The 18,448-nt window shown below is 46.0% G+C and overlaps 1 protein-coding gene across 5 annotated transcripts in view; it reads right to left on the bottom strand.

The window, feature by feature from the left end:
* The window catches only part of LOC137430211 (collagen alpha-1(XIV) chain), a 371,222-nt gene that overhangs the window by 46,670 nt on the left and 306,104 nt on the right, over positions 1-18,448 (bottom strand). The window lies entirely within an intron of this gene.

Genomic DNA, 18,448 nt, shown 5'->3' with positions numbered 1-18,448 from the left:
AATGAAAATATAACAAAAAGGAAAATGAGAATCAACTGAATCACTTCATATCTGAAACAGACATGCAGGTAAAAAAAATGATTACAAAGAATAACTAGAATGCATCTCAAAATGCAAAGCCTGTCTGCGTCTACTTTGTGCTCAAACTAAACTTGACGAAAACAACAGTTAAAAAATGTAAAGATTGCTGAATATTTTCTTCATATTCTTAAAATAAAGGTTGTTGAAAATTTGATGACAAAGGCTCAAACCACCATCAAACTATCACCACCATCTCTTATCTTCCCCCATCCAAAACCTTGATCTCTTCTACCCCTGTTAATTTTTTATATATTTTTTTTGTATACTGAATCGAGGCTCGTGAAAGAGCTGGCATTTACTTCACAAACAAATCAACCAGACAAACAAAATATATAAAAAGAGGGAGCGGAAGACAAGAGAAGGGGAAGCACACAAACACTTGAGAGCACACCACATTTAAGAGCAGGGAGATGTGTGGGAGGGAGAGGGCTTGGGGGGAGGAGGCGTGGGAAGGGGGGGGGGGGTGGTGGGAGAAGTATAAAACACAAGGACACCAAGGACTTCCAGGACAGAAGTTGGTATTTCAAAAAAGTGGAATTGGGGTGAAATTAGCGGGGACAGAAAAGATCAAGGTTTTGGATGGGGGAAGATAAGAGATGGTGGTGAACAGCCGTTTTAAAGACCTGGAGGGTGGAGTGGGATTGAAGAGAGTGAGGGAGTTTGTTCCAGAGGTGGGAGAAAAGAGGAATGAAGGTGAGCAGAGAGTCTTGATTTTGGCAGTTTAACCATAAGAGGGTTGCAGGCAGATACCGACCGACCGACCGACCAATTTGAAATACCGACCTCTTTCCTGGAAGTTTTCCCTAGTTTTTTCTAGCAGTGTCCATGTGTTTTTTTTAACCTCTTCCACTCCCCCTCCCCCACACCTTCCCATGCCTCCTCCCCCCAAGCCCTCTCCCTCCCACAGATCTTCTGATGTCCCTGTTCTCTACTGTTGTACTTGTGTGCTTCCCTCTCTCTTCCCATCTTGTCTCCCGCTCCCTTTTTATATGTTTTGTGTGTCCGTTTTTTTTTTGTGATTGATGTTAGGTCTTACACGAGCCTCGATCTTGTATACAAAAAAAACAAAAAAAAAAAGACAAAACGTTATTCCCTGGAAACACCACACTCACACAATTGCAAAAACCCTGTGCTGACAAACACGAGAGTTATAGGCTCATTGTTCTACACTCATATACTGTACAGTATGACCTCGACATTCGTGAGGGATACAGTCTTGGTAAATGCCACTAATGGCGGATTCACGAATGTGGGGGCATTGTTTGAATGGGAAAAGGGGGAATAGGTTCCCGGTGGTTTCTGATTCATGAAAAAGCCCACGAATGTCGAAGAAAATTCTGTGAATGTCAAGGAAAACAGCGAATACACCCATGAAAAGAATGTCGAATCGCGTGGTTGTGCATGTACAGTTGCTTTATGCGCGACGTGTGGAAGATGCTTTTAGAAGAGTTATGTGCAAGGCTGGTGGGAGATTTTTTTTTTTTTGCGCCTGCGAAAAAAGTCACTAATACTCATGACACAGGGTCGCGAATGTAGAGGCAGATTGCAATTTATCAACCGTGAATAAGCAGAACCCGCGAATGTGAATGTCAGGTTCCGACTGTACTATAAATATCACGAGGTGGAACTGATGTAATTAAATAATATATGGCAGTGACTCGCAAACTCATATTTATGATAAACAAATGTCAGTTGACCTGTTGCATCAATCAATGGCTGTGCTTTTGAGGAGACGTTTCGTTAGATTTACCATCTGCTCTAATTTGCTGGTGGACATTGTCTTTTGCAAGAATAGGAAATTGGGTGCCAGTGGTTCTCAGTCAGATAAGTCATGTGCTTTTGTAAATACATTAACAATTTGACATGAGCTGGACCAACCATAACCTTCACATTGATCTTGATTTGCAAGATAAAGTGGATGTGTCACCCTCATGATCATCAATCTCGAACAAAGCAGTGAGAGATTACAAAACATTTAAGGACAATAACAATAAACATATAAGGACTACCCGTAGTTCAAAACACCAACTGATGTGATATGTATTATTTATTTATTTATATATGTGGGGCGTGAGCCCCTCCCCCTTTGTGTTCTCTTACCATTTGACCAACTATAACCAATTATATGTTTGGTTTGATTGTTTACTGTATCCTTTTAATACTTATATTCTTTCCATGTCTCTGAAAGCTGGCTGTACCTTTAAAGTAAGTTAAATGCTTTACAAACCTTTGCCCTGTGTTGGCACAATCCCCTGTTCCCCATACTTCGGCCTTGGTTGCACTTTGCTATCGTTCTGGCCTCTGCCAATTTCCTGTATGTTGGCTCATGTATGACTGTTCACTCCCTACATACTTTCCCACCAAAGGACTTTTTGTTACATTACTTTGTTGTTTGAAATGCCTTTGAAGCATTATATACTTTATGTGATTCCATGCCTTGTAATGGCTTGATCTCTTTACCTATTGAAATCCAGAGTTTGTTCCCATACTGTGGCCACGCCACAGCTGCATTGTTGCTATACTCCTCCATATTCTCAACATCCGTCTTGATGACAGCTTTACTCCTTATCTCCTTCTTTCCCTTCAAACCTCAATGATTTCCCTTCAACCCTCAATGATTTCCCTTCAAGCTTCAATGATTATGATATTGAAGGCAAAAACCCTTGCCTGGCCTCGGACTTCCTTAACTAATTGAACAACAGGGACTTAGGTAGGGGCCATGAGAGTCCACCCTTTGTCTCCTGTCCTGATGTTAAACCACACCCCTATCTTTCCTATATATATCGAAGCCCTGATCAAACCTTTTCAGAGCATCTTGTTGTAGTGTTGGTCATTTTGTGTGAGCTTCCTGCGACATCCTGTTTTCCGCAAGCTTGTGTAAACGAGTTCTAATAAATATATCCGTTGCTCCTTCTCTGAGTACATATGGTACATACACAAGTGGGCAGGCCGATCACATGACAATCACAAGTACATATGGGCAGGGTGCAGCCCGAAGTGGAGATCGGTTTCTGAGGTTTGGGACATGGAATGTGGGGACAATGACAGGGAGATCAGGAGAAGTGGTGGAAGTATTGGTCAGAAGAAGAGTGGACATATGTTGTGTGCAAGAGACGAGATGGAAGGGAAGTGGTGTGAGAATGGTGAAGGGTAGGCAGGGACAGAAATACAAGTTTGTGTGGCAAGGGTGCCCGCAGGGCATGAATGGTGTTGGTGTCCTGTTTTCTGAGGAGTTTGTAGACAGTGTGGTGAGTGTGACTAGAGTGAGTGATAGGTTGATGATGGTGAAAATGATGATTGGAAAGCTCTTGGTGAACGTCATCTCGGGATATGCTCCGCAGGTTGGTCGAAGCGATGAAGAGAAGGACAAGTTCTGGTGTGCGATAGAGAAGCTGATGGAAAACGTGAAAGATGAGGAAGTTGTTGTGGTGGGAGGAGACCTGAATGGACATGTGGGAAGGAGTATGGATGGTTTTGAGGGAGTTCATGGGGGTTACGGATATGGTGTGAGAAATGGATAAGGTGAAAGGATTTTGGAGTTTGCTGATGGAGCTGATTTGTTGATTTGTAATACTCAGTTCCAGAAAGAGGACAATAAGCTTGTTACATACACATCAGGTGGGTCGACGACAACCGTTGACTACCTGATGGTGCGTCGGCGAGATAGGGGGCACCTCCGGGACACAAAGGTGATCCCGGGGGAGGAGGCTGTTTCATAGCACCACATGGTTGTCTGCGACATAAGGGTGAAAGGTGCGAGGAGAGCTCGGCGGGTGAAGTACCAACCGAGAATGAAGGTGTGGAGGTTGAAAGAGGTGACAGTAAGGGAGGCATTAAAATAGAGGCTGAGTAGGGTAGAGGATGATGTGGTTGAGCTTGAAAGTGGTTGGATGTCAATGAAAGCTAGTCTGTTGGGAGCCATTGGTGAGGTATGTGGATGGACAAAAGGACCACTGAGGCACTCGGAAACATGGTGGTGGGATGTTGAGGTTGGAAAGAGGATTGACGAGAAGAGGAAGAAGTTCAAAGAGTGGCAGAAGGCGAAGGGTACGGGAGCAGAAACAGCAGAGCATGAAAGTTATAAGGCAGCCAGGAAGGCTGCAAAGAAAGAGGTAGCAAAGGCGCAGGAGGCATGTAGGAAAATGTTCGGAGAACGCTTGGATTCGGAAGAGGGTCAGAAAGCAGTATTCAGGATTGCAAAGCACATAGCGAAAGAGAGGTGTGATGTGATGGGGGTGAGTTGCTTGAAGGATGAAGTGGGACAAATCGTTGTCGACCCAGATGGAATTAAAGGAAGATGGAAAAGATATATGGAAATGCTGTTGAATACAGAGAATGAATGGGATGGCAACATAGAGAGTAACCCAGTTTTAGGACCGGCAGAGAAGATAACTGAGAAGGAAGTTGAGGAAGCGATAAAAGCAATGAAGAGTGGAAAAGCGGGAGGGCCGACGGGAGTTGTGGGAGATATGTTGAAGGCAGCAGGAAGTTGGGGTGTGAAGAGAATGACAGAGATCTGTAATCTGGTGGTGAAAGAAGGCCGCATTCCAGTGGGTTGGGAACTGAGTACCCTCGTCCCTCTATACAAGGGGAAAGGTGACCCTCTGGAGTGTGGCTCGTACCGAGCGATAAAGTTATTGGAGCATGGAATGAAGGTATTGGAAAGGGTGTTGGAGAGGAGGATAAGGAAGAAAGTGAAGATCGACGAAATGCAGTTTGGATTTATGCCAGGAAGAGGAACGACAGATGCGCTTTTCATTGTGAGGCAGTTGCAGGAGAAGTACATGGATAAGAGGAAGAAGTTGTTTTTGGGTTTGTTGATCTGGAGAAAGCATTCGATAGGGTTCCACGCAAAGTATTGACATGGGCATTGAGGAAGTTAGGAGTGGAGGAATGGTTGATCAGAGTAGTGATGGCAATGTACAAAAGAGCACGCACAGCTGTAAGGACGAAGGACGGGAACAGTGGTGAGTTTGAGGTGAAGGTGGGAGTGCATCAGGGGTCGGTACTAAGTCCACTACTATTTGTAGCTGTGATGGAGGTGCTGGCTCAGACCGTAAAGGAGGGTTTACCGTGGGAGTTGTTGTATGCAGATGATCTGGTGTTGATTGCGGAAAGTATGGATGGACTGAAGGAAAAGATGAACAAGTGGAAGGAATGTATGGAGACAAAAGGTCTGAAGGTGAATATCGGAAAGACAAAGGTGATGGCAAGTGGTAAAGCATGTGGTGAGGTGGAAAGAACTGGGAAGTGGCCGTGTGCTGTGTGCAGGAAGGGTGTCGGAGTGAACTCCATTCAATGTACAATGTGTGCTGAGTGGGTTCATCAAAAGTGTAGTGGTCTGAGAGGGTCATTAACCAGTGTGGCAGCTACATTCAAATGTAAGGTGTGCACAGAGGGAGCTGCAGATGGAGGAAATGTTGAGTTGGATCTTGGAGACGGCGTGAAGCTGGAAGGTGTGAAAACATTTTGCTACCTCGGAGACATGCTGAATGGAGAAGGTGGATCAGACTCGGCAACGGTTGCTCGAGTGAGATGTGCATGGAAGAAGTTTCGGGAACTGAGTGGCATGCTGATGAGGAGGAGAGTGTCGCTGAAGCTGAAGGGAAAGGTGTATGCTGCATGTGTGAGAAGTGTTATGATTTATGGGAGCGAGACATGGGTAATGAACGTAGAGCAGCAACGAAGGCTGGAAAGGGTGGAAATGCGAATGGTTCGATGGATGTGCGGAGTGTCATTGAGAGAGAGGAAGACAAATGATGAATTGTGAAAGATGATGGGAATATTGCCTGTGATTGATGCTGTGAAGAGGAACAGGTTGAGATGGTTTGGTCATGTATTGAGGAAGGATGAAAGTGACTGGTTGAGAAGAGTGATGGAAGTTAATGTAGAAGGAAGTAGAGGACGGGGAAGACCGAGAAAGACTTGGCTAAAGATGGTGGAAGAAGAAATGCGGGCAAGGGGGTTAACAAGGAGAGATGCAGAAAATAGGGCAAAATGGAGAAGATTGTCATGGGGACCGCAAGGCTAACCCCCGCTCTAGCAGGGAACATGGCCTTAAAATGCATGTTGTTGTTGTTGTTGTTGCTCCTTCTCTGAGTCCTCTGAGTCCCAAGTTCTAAGTCCCATTCTGACATATGGTGGCAGCGGTGGGATCAGTCTGTGCAGTCCGGGACACGGTCCCAGGCAAGTGAGTGGTGAGACCAGCTGGCAATTGATCCGGGTCAGGTGAGCTGTTGTTTTCTTTTGTTTTTTCCTTTATAGCCTGGGGGTCAGTCCAAATTGTAACCCACTCTCTTGCTCGGGTGCCGTTTGTTCCGTTTCCTGCTCAGACCTGAACCACGAACCTAAATTTAAATACGGACCGCTTGGGTCCCAGAGCAACTGACTGTTTATGGACTCGTCAGGGTAACGTTATGTAAGGGGAAGTTTCCCTCGAGGGCACGCGAGGGTAAGGGGTAATAGATCTCTGGGTTGTGAGGGTGAGGATAAGGGCGGCGTCCCAATCCGAGGCCTACCCAGGAGACATTGGAATCATAGAAGTATTATAAGGGCGTAGGACGCCAGGAAAAGTAAGGTACGGTTAGGTTAGACAGCTGTGTAGGCGGGCGAGCCTCTCAGGGGTTAGGTTAGACAGCTGTGTAGGCGGGCGAGCCTCTCAGGGGTTAGGTTAGACAGCTGCGAAGGCGGGCGAGCCTCTCAGGGGTTAGGTTAGACAGCTGTGAAGGCGGGCGAGCCTCTCAGGAGTTAGGTTAGACAGCTGTGAAGGCAGACGAGCCTCTCAGAAAGAGGAGGCGGGCGGGCCTCTTAAAGGCCTGAGGTAGCAGGTAAACGATTGAGGACATAGGTAGGTAGACCGGCGAGTGACTGATGCCACTCGTTGAAAGTCAAGTCCCCGTGGGAGGGTCAGGCAGATACCAAACCCCTACCCTCCCAGCCCTGAGCTTTGTCCCGGGGTTCCAGGCAACACCACCCTCCCTGCCCCACCCTTTTCACCCCAACTCACCCTTTCCACCCCGGTCTAAGAATCCCCTTTCTTTTGAATGATTGAGACATAAGGCGTTGTACAAGACCCACTCAGGTCGTTGTGCTGTGAATTTTTGCGACTGTTAACACCGCTGAATGTGCACAGTGGTTTGAAATGCGAGCCGGTTTGTCAGTCACGTGGTATGGAGAATGTATAGGGAAACGCATGATTCAAAATGCGTTGCCTAGGTTGGCATGGGAGTGGCTGTTGGAGGTGCATGGTTGGAGTCGATCCGGTGTTCGCGCGATGTCTGAGAGACTCATTGGTATATGAATGAATGAATAAATGTATATATGGATGTCTGTCATTGAAGTATGTATTTGTGTCCATTGTGTGTGTGTGTCATTGACGTATGAAAGGGTTTCTTGTATTGCCTGCAGAATTATGCAATGTCGATTGGTATTGGCTACTTGTGCTGTATGTATGGATGTGTGAGGTGTATTAGGCATGAATGACGTGGGAAAATAGTAAAGAAAATCTTGCTGAAATTGAACTATTGTGAGTTTTAAAAGGTTGCATAGAAAGCTTAGAAATAGTTAAGGGGGCGTAGAAACACTTACTCGGATATTTTCTACAACCTGACGGTGTTGGAGAGTAGGTTGGAGGTTTTTGTAAGCTAAAAATAGAATATTTCTCCTGTGGCCTGTGATCCGACTGACAAGGTCCCAATGTATGATGTCATGTAGGAAAGACGTGTCTGCCTGTTTGTCTGATCGTAAGTCTGTGGTGCGATTCCATGGAGGGCCAAGGTTTAATCCAGTAAATGGGAGTTTTATGTTGTGGCAAGTGTGCGAGGGGGCACATCGGAGCACGCGAGTGGGGGTATTTGCGGGAGTGCACACCCGTGGTGAGTGTTACGGGGAAAGACATATGGGAACTTTTTATTTTCAATAAACAGACTGGGTTATTTTCTTGTTTATTTGTTTATTTATGAAAAATAAATAAATAACAGGGGGAGGTAGGTTAATGGTGGTTTGTTGGCGGTAAAATTGGTTGAAAGTCGAGTTGAAACAATTTATATTGGGATATTGGGATTCATAATAGCTATTGGACAGGTGGGATTGAATTTAACATTGGCTATTGGATAAATATTGAAATCCATGCCGGGAATGTCGATTTTAACGTCCATCCGAAGGATGTAGCACATTGTGAAGCTGCACATTGCTTGACAGGACATGGTAGCCAATGAGCTGTGTAATGAGAAGGATTAAGGCGAGTTATGACAGCTCCAGGGAGCAGTCCTGGTGTTGGGTCTCATATAATCATGGTTAAAGTACATGTGCAGATAAAGGTGTGCTTCGGTTTGTATTACTGGCAGAGAAAAGACAACAAAGTGGCTCCTGAGTAGGGGAATGAGTTCTGGGGAAATGAATTCACTTATTGGATGTTGTTGAATCTGTTGTTTAAGAGCATTGGGATGCTGGCCAATGCCAAAAGGGGTTTGGGAGGAAGTGTGAAGAAGGTTGTTGGAAGTGCAAAGTGATAAAGGGCTCGTGTGGTTGAAGGTTACAGTTCCACAGAAGGAGAGCGAACAAGGATGGTGGCTGGGCTGTTGATAAAACCGCTGGGTTTTACGTTGATTTAAGTTGTTGTGGATTTATGTTCAATTTTAATTTTAATTCCTATAGTCTAGTGCATATGGGACGGGGAAAATGGGAGATGACATCAGTGTGCTCCGAGTTGAAGTTGAGGTTGATGTTGTTGTGTAAATATGTGTTGTAGATGGAGCGAGTATCAATGTCGGAGTGTCAGTGTCGCTTCCAGTGGCCATGGGTGGCTGTGGGGCTGAGTGGTGGCATGATGCCTGTGGTGGGGCATGTTGGTGGATTGTAGTGATGGGGGAGCGCAATAATATAAGGGGCGACTGCAAAGCGCAAGTTTCAGAAGGAATGATGCTGTGTGTGTGTGTAGAAGAGTATTGTCTATTGAGCAGAGTATTGTGAGTGTGGGTGAGTGCATTGTATTGAATGAAGAAGCCTGGAGTCAGTGTGTGGGCACAGGTGTGCAAAACCAGGTGTATGGAGAATGGTTGTGTGAAATAACTTGGTTGGAATGGATGGCTCGCTCGCTGACAGCTACAATCCATGTGGATTGTGACTGACGCTAACATTTCTATGAATGTATAAATGGAAAATAGTTATTTAAATAGATATTGTGTCATGACACAAAGGGTTGAACGTGCGATTCCAGGAATGAGCAAGTATTTTTTATATAAGCTGATGTTTCAAGTGACGATTTGAAATGTTGGAAGCTTAGATCAATCTTAAAGATACAAGCTTTTCATCTGTGAGCCGCAAGTCGACCATTTGTTTAATTTTAGATACTATACCTAATATTTACATGTAAATGCATGACTGGTCTGGATTTTGACTGCCCTGTGAGTTTTTGGGAAAACGGTATGTGCAGCTGGATTAAGTTTGAGTGGTTGTTACATATACTCTGGGTATATGTTGTGGCTTGATGGATGAATTGGACTTGCTGTGAACAGTGTAGATGCAAGAAGAGATAGACAGGGACACAATGAGCTGCTAGGTGAGCCATTGAGGTGGATTGGATGTTTTGTTGTTGTTGTTTTGGGAGTTTGGTTGTTGCATTGCCAAGGGTTTCTGTGTAGTGTGGTATCTGTTGAAAGTGGATCACCTGTCATCTTGTGTGGCGTGAGCAGGGATGTATGTAACTGCCTGGGTTCAGGAAAGCAACTTCAGTTGCAATTTGGTTTAAATTAAAGGTTAACGTTAGCTGGAAATTGGACAAAGTCAAAAGTTTGACCAAAACCAAAAGTGGTGGTTGGACCAAAAGTCCAAAGTGGAAATTGTCAAAAGTGCTTAAAAAAGCTACGTCCAATTTCATTTTGCCATTTTTAGAAGAAAATTCACTGCATTTAAAATGCGTTTCCTTTAATCTAATAAACAGGCTTGGTCGGGCCAGCAGAAAAATAGTACATTTCAGCCAAAGTCTTATCTGGTTCACTCCCACACCAGGCCCGACTCATGCTGCGACCTTGGGTTGAACTGTCGGGTTAATTTGCACAGGGAATGAAATAAGGGGATTGTAATGGGAGAAAGTGAACATTTGTGGATCTGGGGACAAGCTGGTTTGAATGTGTACCTGGGGTTTTCTGTGTGTCTATGTGTCTGTCTGTCTGTTACACTTGACTCTTGGATGGGTTTTCATGAGACGAATTTCAGACAAAGCCTCTTTGTGATTTCAGAATTGATCTGCACCCCACCTCACTGTGAAATGGACAGGTTGTGTGTGTCTCAGAGGTTTATGGACAACGTGGAGTGGCTGGTGCGAAGGGAGTGGTTGGGAAAGATGGACCCCCTTCACGAATACCCGTGGATAGTAGTTTAAAAATAGGTAGAGGGTACAGGTAAATTGTGGTGGATATGGGCTGTGGTGCGTGTGGTAGGAGTGGAAGGGCTACTCCAAAGCATTTTGCTTCCCCGCGCTATTGCGGTGATCAAATGTCGCGGCCATCAAAGGGCGGACACTGACGTTGCTCGGGGCAACGCAAGGGCGGACGAGGCGGCAGGAAAAGCCGCCAACCAAAGGATAGGACACAACATGCCGATGGTAACACGGACCAGGGGGGTCCTCTGCTTAGAAGGAAAGGGCCAAGTACTGATAGGCCAATCCGTGTGTAAAAATACCCTCCCTGCTGACCCTAGGAAAGGGAAACACAGGCTGTTAGTGAATGTTACAAGCTCGCCATTACATAACCTCACACACCTCCAGTTGGCATGGAGAGGGGAAAACGGGACAAACACCATTCCAGGCCTTCTCACTTGCATGTCCACCCATTTAGTGGCACCGCATGGGACCATGTTTGTATGCGGGACTAAAGCTTACCCGTATTTACCTGATAATTGGGGAGGGATTTGCTATTTAGGATCAGTTTTTCCAGAGATGGAACTGCGACACCACTTACATAATACCACGGCACTCATAAGGACACAAAGGAGCACCTATTGGCATGACGACGACACCACCACCACCTTACACGGCGCTGATTGGGAGAAAGCCGTTAGCTTCTTCTTCCCATGGGCAGGGACGGTCATGAACAGTTACCGCATTGACAAAATTGCGTTAATCTTAGAAAGGGTGGCCAACGACACCGCTACAGCACATGACGAAATGTTGGACACGGTTGTCCACCTGCGTACAATGGTTATGCAAAATAGGGTTGCTTTAGATATGTTACTGGCAGAACGAGGAGGGGTATGTGGGATAATTAAAGGTAAATGTTGTATGTATATTCCTGATCCTTCACAGGAGGTCAGTGCTGCTATTATAAGGTTAAGAGAAAGTGCGCATATATTGACAAAGTATCGAATGGATCGGGAAGCCTCCCACCAGTGGCTTACTGACTGGTTTAAAGGATGGACAGGTACGATAGTAAAGTGGATATTGACCGCCTTGGCAATAGTCCTTGGAATTGTAGTTTGTTGTGTACTAATCAAGGCTTTAGTCCTTGCGTGTGTGAGAAAGTTTACCACAGGATGGACACTGAAGACGACACCAGAAAAGGCCATGGTGATGACCGACAAGCTGACCATGGATCCAGATGACACTCCGGCTGACGACGTGACTGCAGATCGCGGATCCTGGAACGACGACCCGAACGAGTCACTGGGCCGCGACAATGAGATCTCCGCTTCTGAAGATTGTTCTTCTGTTGTTGATGTTACCGATAATGATTTTGATTACACAGTTGCGGACCTCAGAGCATTTCAGGCTGCCAGGACGCCGATTACTCTGGACCCCAACATGTCGCATGCAGACGCCAACGAGTACCTAAGAGAGGCCTCTCGTTTTTTCTCGATGTGTAAGGCTATGACTGTTGCTGGCCGCCTACGCCGCAGGCCTAAGCCACCTGAGAATAATGTTACTGATGATGATTCCGATGATGATGTGGGCCACTTGCAAGGGTCCCCGACTGATGTTTATGTCTCAATGCAGGCTTTGCCTCTTTATGTTTCACGAGCTCACCGTTATGTCTCACAAGCTCACAGTGGTTCAAATGTCACTGACCCAACTCTGGATTTCGACCCAACTCCGGACCCATCTGCAACCCCGGGCCTGGATGGTGAGGAACTCAACATTGAAGATTCTCTGAGTTCCGAATCTGATTGTCTTGAAGATTCGTCCATGGATAACAACGGTGGAAGCAGCATCGCCTCAGACGACTTCGACTTTGACCCAAAGGAAGTTTCTCTCCCTCCTTTGGACCGTTATGCTTTATTTTTTGGCCATAGGTTTAAACCACCTGATACTGATGACGTTGTGTCTTCCCCAGACCACCAGCATATAAGAGGCCTCATGAACATGAATATCGATTGAGCGCCAAAGATCTACAAGGATTACGCCTGGGAACGCTTGGGCGAGCTCCAGTCGGGGGGGGGGGGGGGGTGGCCCGGCCGCACCTCTGTGGTCCAAGGGTGGGTCGGGAGATCCTCTTGGGTGTGGACCCCGGCCGAACCAGAGGTCTTCGTTGTGGATTTGACACGCTATTCGATCTTCATGCCTCTACGGTCTCACACCATACACCCACATACACCCGACTCACATCGTACACCCACATACACTCACATACCCACGGATCATCCTGCTGAGTGCGATGTGTGGTACTTTGGGTGTGGGACATGCTCACTGGGCTGCATTCACGTGGTATGCTTAGAGAACCCTTTACATTGCCTATTTCACTACTCTTGGAGGAATTTACGTGCTATTTGATCACCCTGTCTTTACGGACTTACATTGCATACTCACATACAGACGCGAATCATCCTGCTGGGTGCGATGTGGAGTGCTTTTGGCACTACATGCTCACTGGGCTGCCTTCGCGTGATATGTTGAATGACTCTTCTACTTTGCTTTGTTTCTGCTTTGTTTGAAATAAAGGCCTTTGATTGGCTCGTAGATAACGTTGTATCTTAGATCCAAAAGGGCGGTATGTGGGGCGTGAGCCCCTCCCCCTTTGTGTTCTCTTACCATTTGACCAACTATAACCAATTATAGGTTTGGTTTGATTGTTTACTGTATCCTTTTAATACTTATATTCTTTCCATGTCTCTGAAAGCTGGCTGTACCTTTAAAGTAAGTTAAATGCTTTACAAACCTTTGCCCTGTGTTGGCACAATCCCCTGTTCCCCATACTTTGGCCTTGGTTGCACTTTGCTATATTTCTGGCCTCTGCCAATTTCCTGTATGTTGGCTCATGTATGACTGTTCACTCCCTACATACTTTCCCACCAAAGGACTTTCTGTTACATTACTTTGTTGTTTGAAATGCCTTTGAAGCATTATATACTTTATGTGATTCCATGCCTTGTAATGGCTTGATCTCTTTACCTATTGAAATCCAGAGTTTGTTCCCATACCCCTCCCCCCCCCCCTGTTCTGGACCCGATGCTCCCCCTTCCTCTTCATTAACGGTATGGACCTCAAACATCCGGGGCCTTCGCTCAAACTTGACTGACCTCTCCATACAGGTTGCTTCTGACAAACCAGATGTGATCTGCTTAACAGAAACTTTCCTCCTTCATGATGTCTCTGATGCCTTGGTATCTCTCCCAGGTTACTCCCTCCTCCGGTATGATAGACCTGAGCCTCGTCCTGGAGGTGGGGTTGCTATCTTTATAAAAAACTCTCTTCCTCACTCGCCCTCCACTGCCCTCTCTCCACCTCACCCCCAGGAATACCTTTGGCTACGGCTTCCCCTTCGCTCCCACCTTTTGTTCATACGTGTGTTGTACCGTCCACCAAACAGCGATGACTCCATCTACATCTCACTGTCTGATAATATGGACCAACTTCTATCGACCCATCCCAACTCTCTCTTCCTCATATGTGGTGATTTCAATTGTCACCATGCCAGTTGGCTGGGTGTGGGTACCTCTCTCACCAGCCATGGCTCTTCAGCAAAGGACTTCTGCGACTCACTGGGACTGACACAATCTGTCAATTTCCCGACCCGGATCTCAGTCAACGGAGCATCTTCTCTTCTGGATTTGGTTATGACAAACTTCCCTGAAAATGTCTGCTGCTCTTCTTCTGCTCCAATCGGCTCATCTGATCATGTGCTTGTCAAAGTGGACATCTCTCTGACCATTCTCAGAGCGCCTCCTCAGCGTCGACGAGTCTGGCATTTCACTCAGGCCAACTGGCACGGTCTTCAAGCAGCCATCAATCATCTGGACTGGTCTCCCAGCTCTACCGCCTCTGACATCAACTCATCCTGGGAATTCTTTCAAACTAAATTGCTCTCTCTCATGCACAGATTTATCCCATCTCGTCTTCAGTTGTCATACCCTTCCTCCCGTCCATGGTACACGGAATCTTGTGGTGAGGCTGTTGCCCTGAAACAACTTGCTTTCGTCTCCTGGAAAGCAAATCCAACAGAAGGAAATCTCATTTCCTTTCACAAAGCCCGAAACAAGTGTGTGTCCACCCTCAGGAGAGCCAGGAAACAATATCTCACCATTCTCAAGACAGAACTCTCTTATCTGTCTCCCTCTTCCAAATCCTGGTGGCGTCTGGTCAAATCTGTTTCTGGTGTTTGTTCCCCCTCCATCCCCTCCCTCACCTCAAACGGCTTAACGGCTGACTCCGCACGTGAAAAAGCTGAATGCCTCAACTCTGTGTTTGCCTCTAAATCTTGTGTCCCAAGCCCATCCCTCTCTGTACCCACCGTACCCAGTCGTACCCAGCTGCTCCTGGACTCTGTGTCCTTTCCTCCTGACAAGGTGGAAAAGTTTCTGTCAACCCTCGACTCTGATTCTGCAACTGGTCCTGACGGCATCAGCCCACGGGTCCTAAAATCATGTTCTTCTGCTCTTTCACTCCCTCTTTCTGTTCTCTTCACCCTCTCTTTTGCTCAAGGTCATCTGCCATCTGCTTGCAAAGCAGCCAACATCACCGCTTTGCACAAAAAAGGTGCAAAAACAGATCCCAGCAACTACAGACCAATCAGCCTTCTCCCAATTATCAGCAAAGTCATGGAATCCATCATTGCTTCAGATATTAAATCTTTCCTCTTCTCCAATGGCTTGTCTCTGATCATCAATTTTGTTTCAGACCTGGTCACTCTACTCTGGACATGCTGCTTCTGCTTTCTCAACAATGGATGGAGGTCCTCAACGCTCAAACAGGAAATTAGAGCTGTCTCCCTTGACATTTCACGTGCCTTCGATACGGTCTAACACCCTGCTCTGCTCACCAAACTCTCCTCCTTTGGTATCCATGGAAATCTCCACGCATGGCTGGCGGACTTCCTCTCTGGTCGTAGTCAACGTGTGGCCCTGAATGGGTTTCTCTCATCTCCTCTTCCTGTTCAGGCTGGAGTTCCCCAAGGTAGTGTTCTGGGGCCTGTGCTTTTTCTGGTCTTCATCAATGATCTCTCTGACTCTCTTGAAAATCCTCTCTATCTCTTTGCTGATGACTCTACTCTCTGTCGCTCCATTCCTCATCCCTCAGATCGGCAGTCTGCAGCCTCCTCACTCTCTGCAGACCTGGACAAAATCACAGACTGGTCAAACAAGTGGAACATGTCTTTCAATCCTGACAAATCTCACACTCTTACAATGTCTCTCCGAAAGGACCGACTGGACAACCCTCCCATCTACTTTCTCAACAATCCTCTCCAAGAAGTTCTGTCGCTCAAGCTTTTGGGTCTCACTATCTGCCATGATCTTTCTTGGGAAAACCACATTTCCAAGCTGGCCTCCAAAGCCAGTCGCCGACTAGGCATCCTCCGTCGTGCGAAGTCCTTCCTTGGCACACCTGAGCTCCTCACCACATACAAGGCTTTCATCCGCAGCTCAATGGAATACTGTTCCCCCCTCTGGGCTGGTGCTCCTGCCTCACACCTTGCTCAGCTTCACGCTGTTGAGGCCAAAGCTTTCAGAATCATTGGAATCTCCTGCGATGTAGTCAACACCAAGGGCCTTTCACTCACTCACCGCAGGCAGGTTGGTGGTCTTTCTGTCTTCTACCGACTCCTCTCCGGCCTTGCTCCCCCAGCTCTCTCTGTGCTCTGTCCCCCCAATATTCCTTCAGGTCGCACAAGATCTGCCTGCAACCCTCTTATGGTTAAACTGCCAAAGTCTAGGCTCTCTGCTCACCTTCACTCTTTCATTCCCCTTTTCTCCCGCCTCTGGAACAAACTCCCCCACTCCCTTCAATCCCACTCCTCCCTCCAGGTCTTTAAAACAGCTGTTCACCACCATCTCTTATCTTCCCCCATCGAAAACCTTGATCTTTTCTACCCCCGGTAATTCACCCCAGAGTCCTTGCAGTGTTCATATGTTTTATTCCTCTCCCACCTCCCCCCAAGTCCTCCCGATGTCCCTGCTCTCAAATGTTGTGTTTGTGTCCTTCCCCCTCTTCCCCCTCTCTTTTGTGTCCTTCTCCCTCTCTCCCCATCTTGTCTGCCGCTCCCCTTGTGTTTTGTGTGTCGGTTTGTCTTTTTGTGTGATTAATGTTAGCTCTTTCACGAGCCTCGATCTTGTATACAAAAAAAAAAAAAAAAAAAAAAAAAAATACTGTGGCCACGCCACAGCTGCATTGTTGCTATACTCCTCCATATTCTCAACATCCGTCTTGATGACAGCTTTACTCCTTATCTCCTTCTTTCCCTTCAAACCTCAATGATTTCCCTTCAACCCTCAATGATTTCCCTTCAAGCTTCAATGATTATGATATTGAAGGCAAAAACCATTGCCTGGCCTCGGACTTCCTTAACTAATTGAACAACAGGGACTTAGGTAGGGGCCATGAGAGTCCACCCTTTGTCTCCTGTCCTGATGTTAAACCACACCCCTATCTTTCCTATATATATCGAAGCCCTGATCAAACCTTTTCAGAGCATCTTGTTGTAGTGTTGGTCATTTTGTGTGAGCTTCCTGCGACATCCTGTTTTCCGCAAGCTTGTGTAAACGAGTTCTAATAAATATATCCGTTGCTCCTTCTCTGAGTCCTCTGAGTCCCAAGTTCTAAGTCCCATTCCGACATATATATATATATATATATATATATATATATATATATATATATATATATCACATTCAGGGCAACAACATTAGTAGACATGCTTCCTTACTGTACGTCTAGTAATGCGTTTGCCCTGAATTTGATATACTAGGGCATGCCCGTACTATATCTATATCTAAAATTATATCCCCCCCCTCTATTTACATGAAATGGTTTGGTCCAAAGCGAACGGCTTGCGAGTGGTGACAATCCCCCCCCTCTATTTACATGCAATGGTTTGGTCCAAAGCGAACGGCTTCCGGAGTTTGGTAAAGAAATCGCCATCGCGTGCACAAACGCGCAGGAAAGCGAATGAATCGCAAATTCGTTTTTATTAGTTGTAAAACATAGTTTAACGCCAACATAGTTTGCAAACGTGAAATAAATGAATACGCTCTCAAATGTGCCATCCGAGGCAGAGTGTGCCCGCCACGTTCGGCACACGCGATCGTTCGCTGCTCTCTGATTGGTTGAATCGTTTTTTGGACATAGCTCGGTAAGTAATTGTCCGATTAATATGAAACCTTGAAAAGGCACATCCTCGGGTCCCCAGCAATATACCTGGCAAGTTAAAAGTATATCGGACCCGTGGTTGTCGAGAAACAGCGGTCACAGACAAACGTACAAACGTACAGACAGACAGACAGAGATTACTGGAATTATAGATAGATGTATGAACTGATGTCTACTAGACATCGGTGAGGTTTACATGAATGACAAGGACATTAGTAGATAATGGACAAACACATATTTGATGTAAACACTGGTTCCCTGGATCATGAGCCACGGATTCAGATGGGAACACTAGCAGGTCAATTGGAATTTTATATCTTTATTTTACATACAAAATCTAAAATCATGGAAGAGTGAGGTGACAAGGGGCAAAATGACAACAACCTGACAGTGCAACAAATAGACACAAGAAAAGGGGTGAATTAACAGAAAATAAGGAGAAAGAGAGGAACAGAGAAACCACAGATTCGATTTTTGGTAATGGCGGCACTAATTTGCATATGTTACATGCCAAGGACACATGTGGTCACTTCAAGACTGGTCTTATCATGATCTTTGACCCTCAAAATATGGGTCTAGACACCTTGTTTTTTCAGTTATCTGTAATATTGGCGGAGATATGGTGAATAACAGATTTATCCATAATGGCGGCTTAAATTGCATAAAAATGGCACGCGGGACATCCGGACAACTTTCTAACATAGCAAATCGTTTTCTAGGCATATTTTCCAATATAAAAACGCCCATTAGAAATTGTTTTCCAGGGGTGCATGCTAACCCCCTCCACCAACTAGA

The sequence above is a fragment of the Myxine glutinosa genome, chromosome 6 (genome assembly GCF_964187855.1).
Source record: "Myxine glutinosa chromosome 6, kmMyxGlut1.1, whole genome shotgun sequence".
Classification (NCBI taxonomy): domain Eukaryota; kingdom Metazoa; phylum Chordata; class Myxini; order Myxiniformes; family Myxinidae; genus Myxine; species Myxine glutinosa.
Note: the sequence above shows the minus strand (reverse complement) of the source record. Positions and strands in the feature narration are given on the sequence as shown.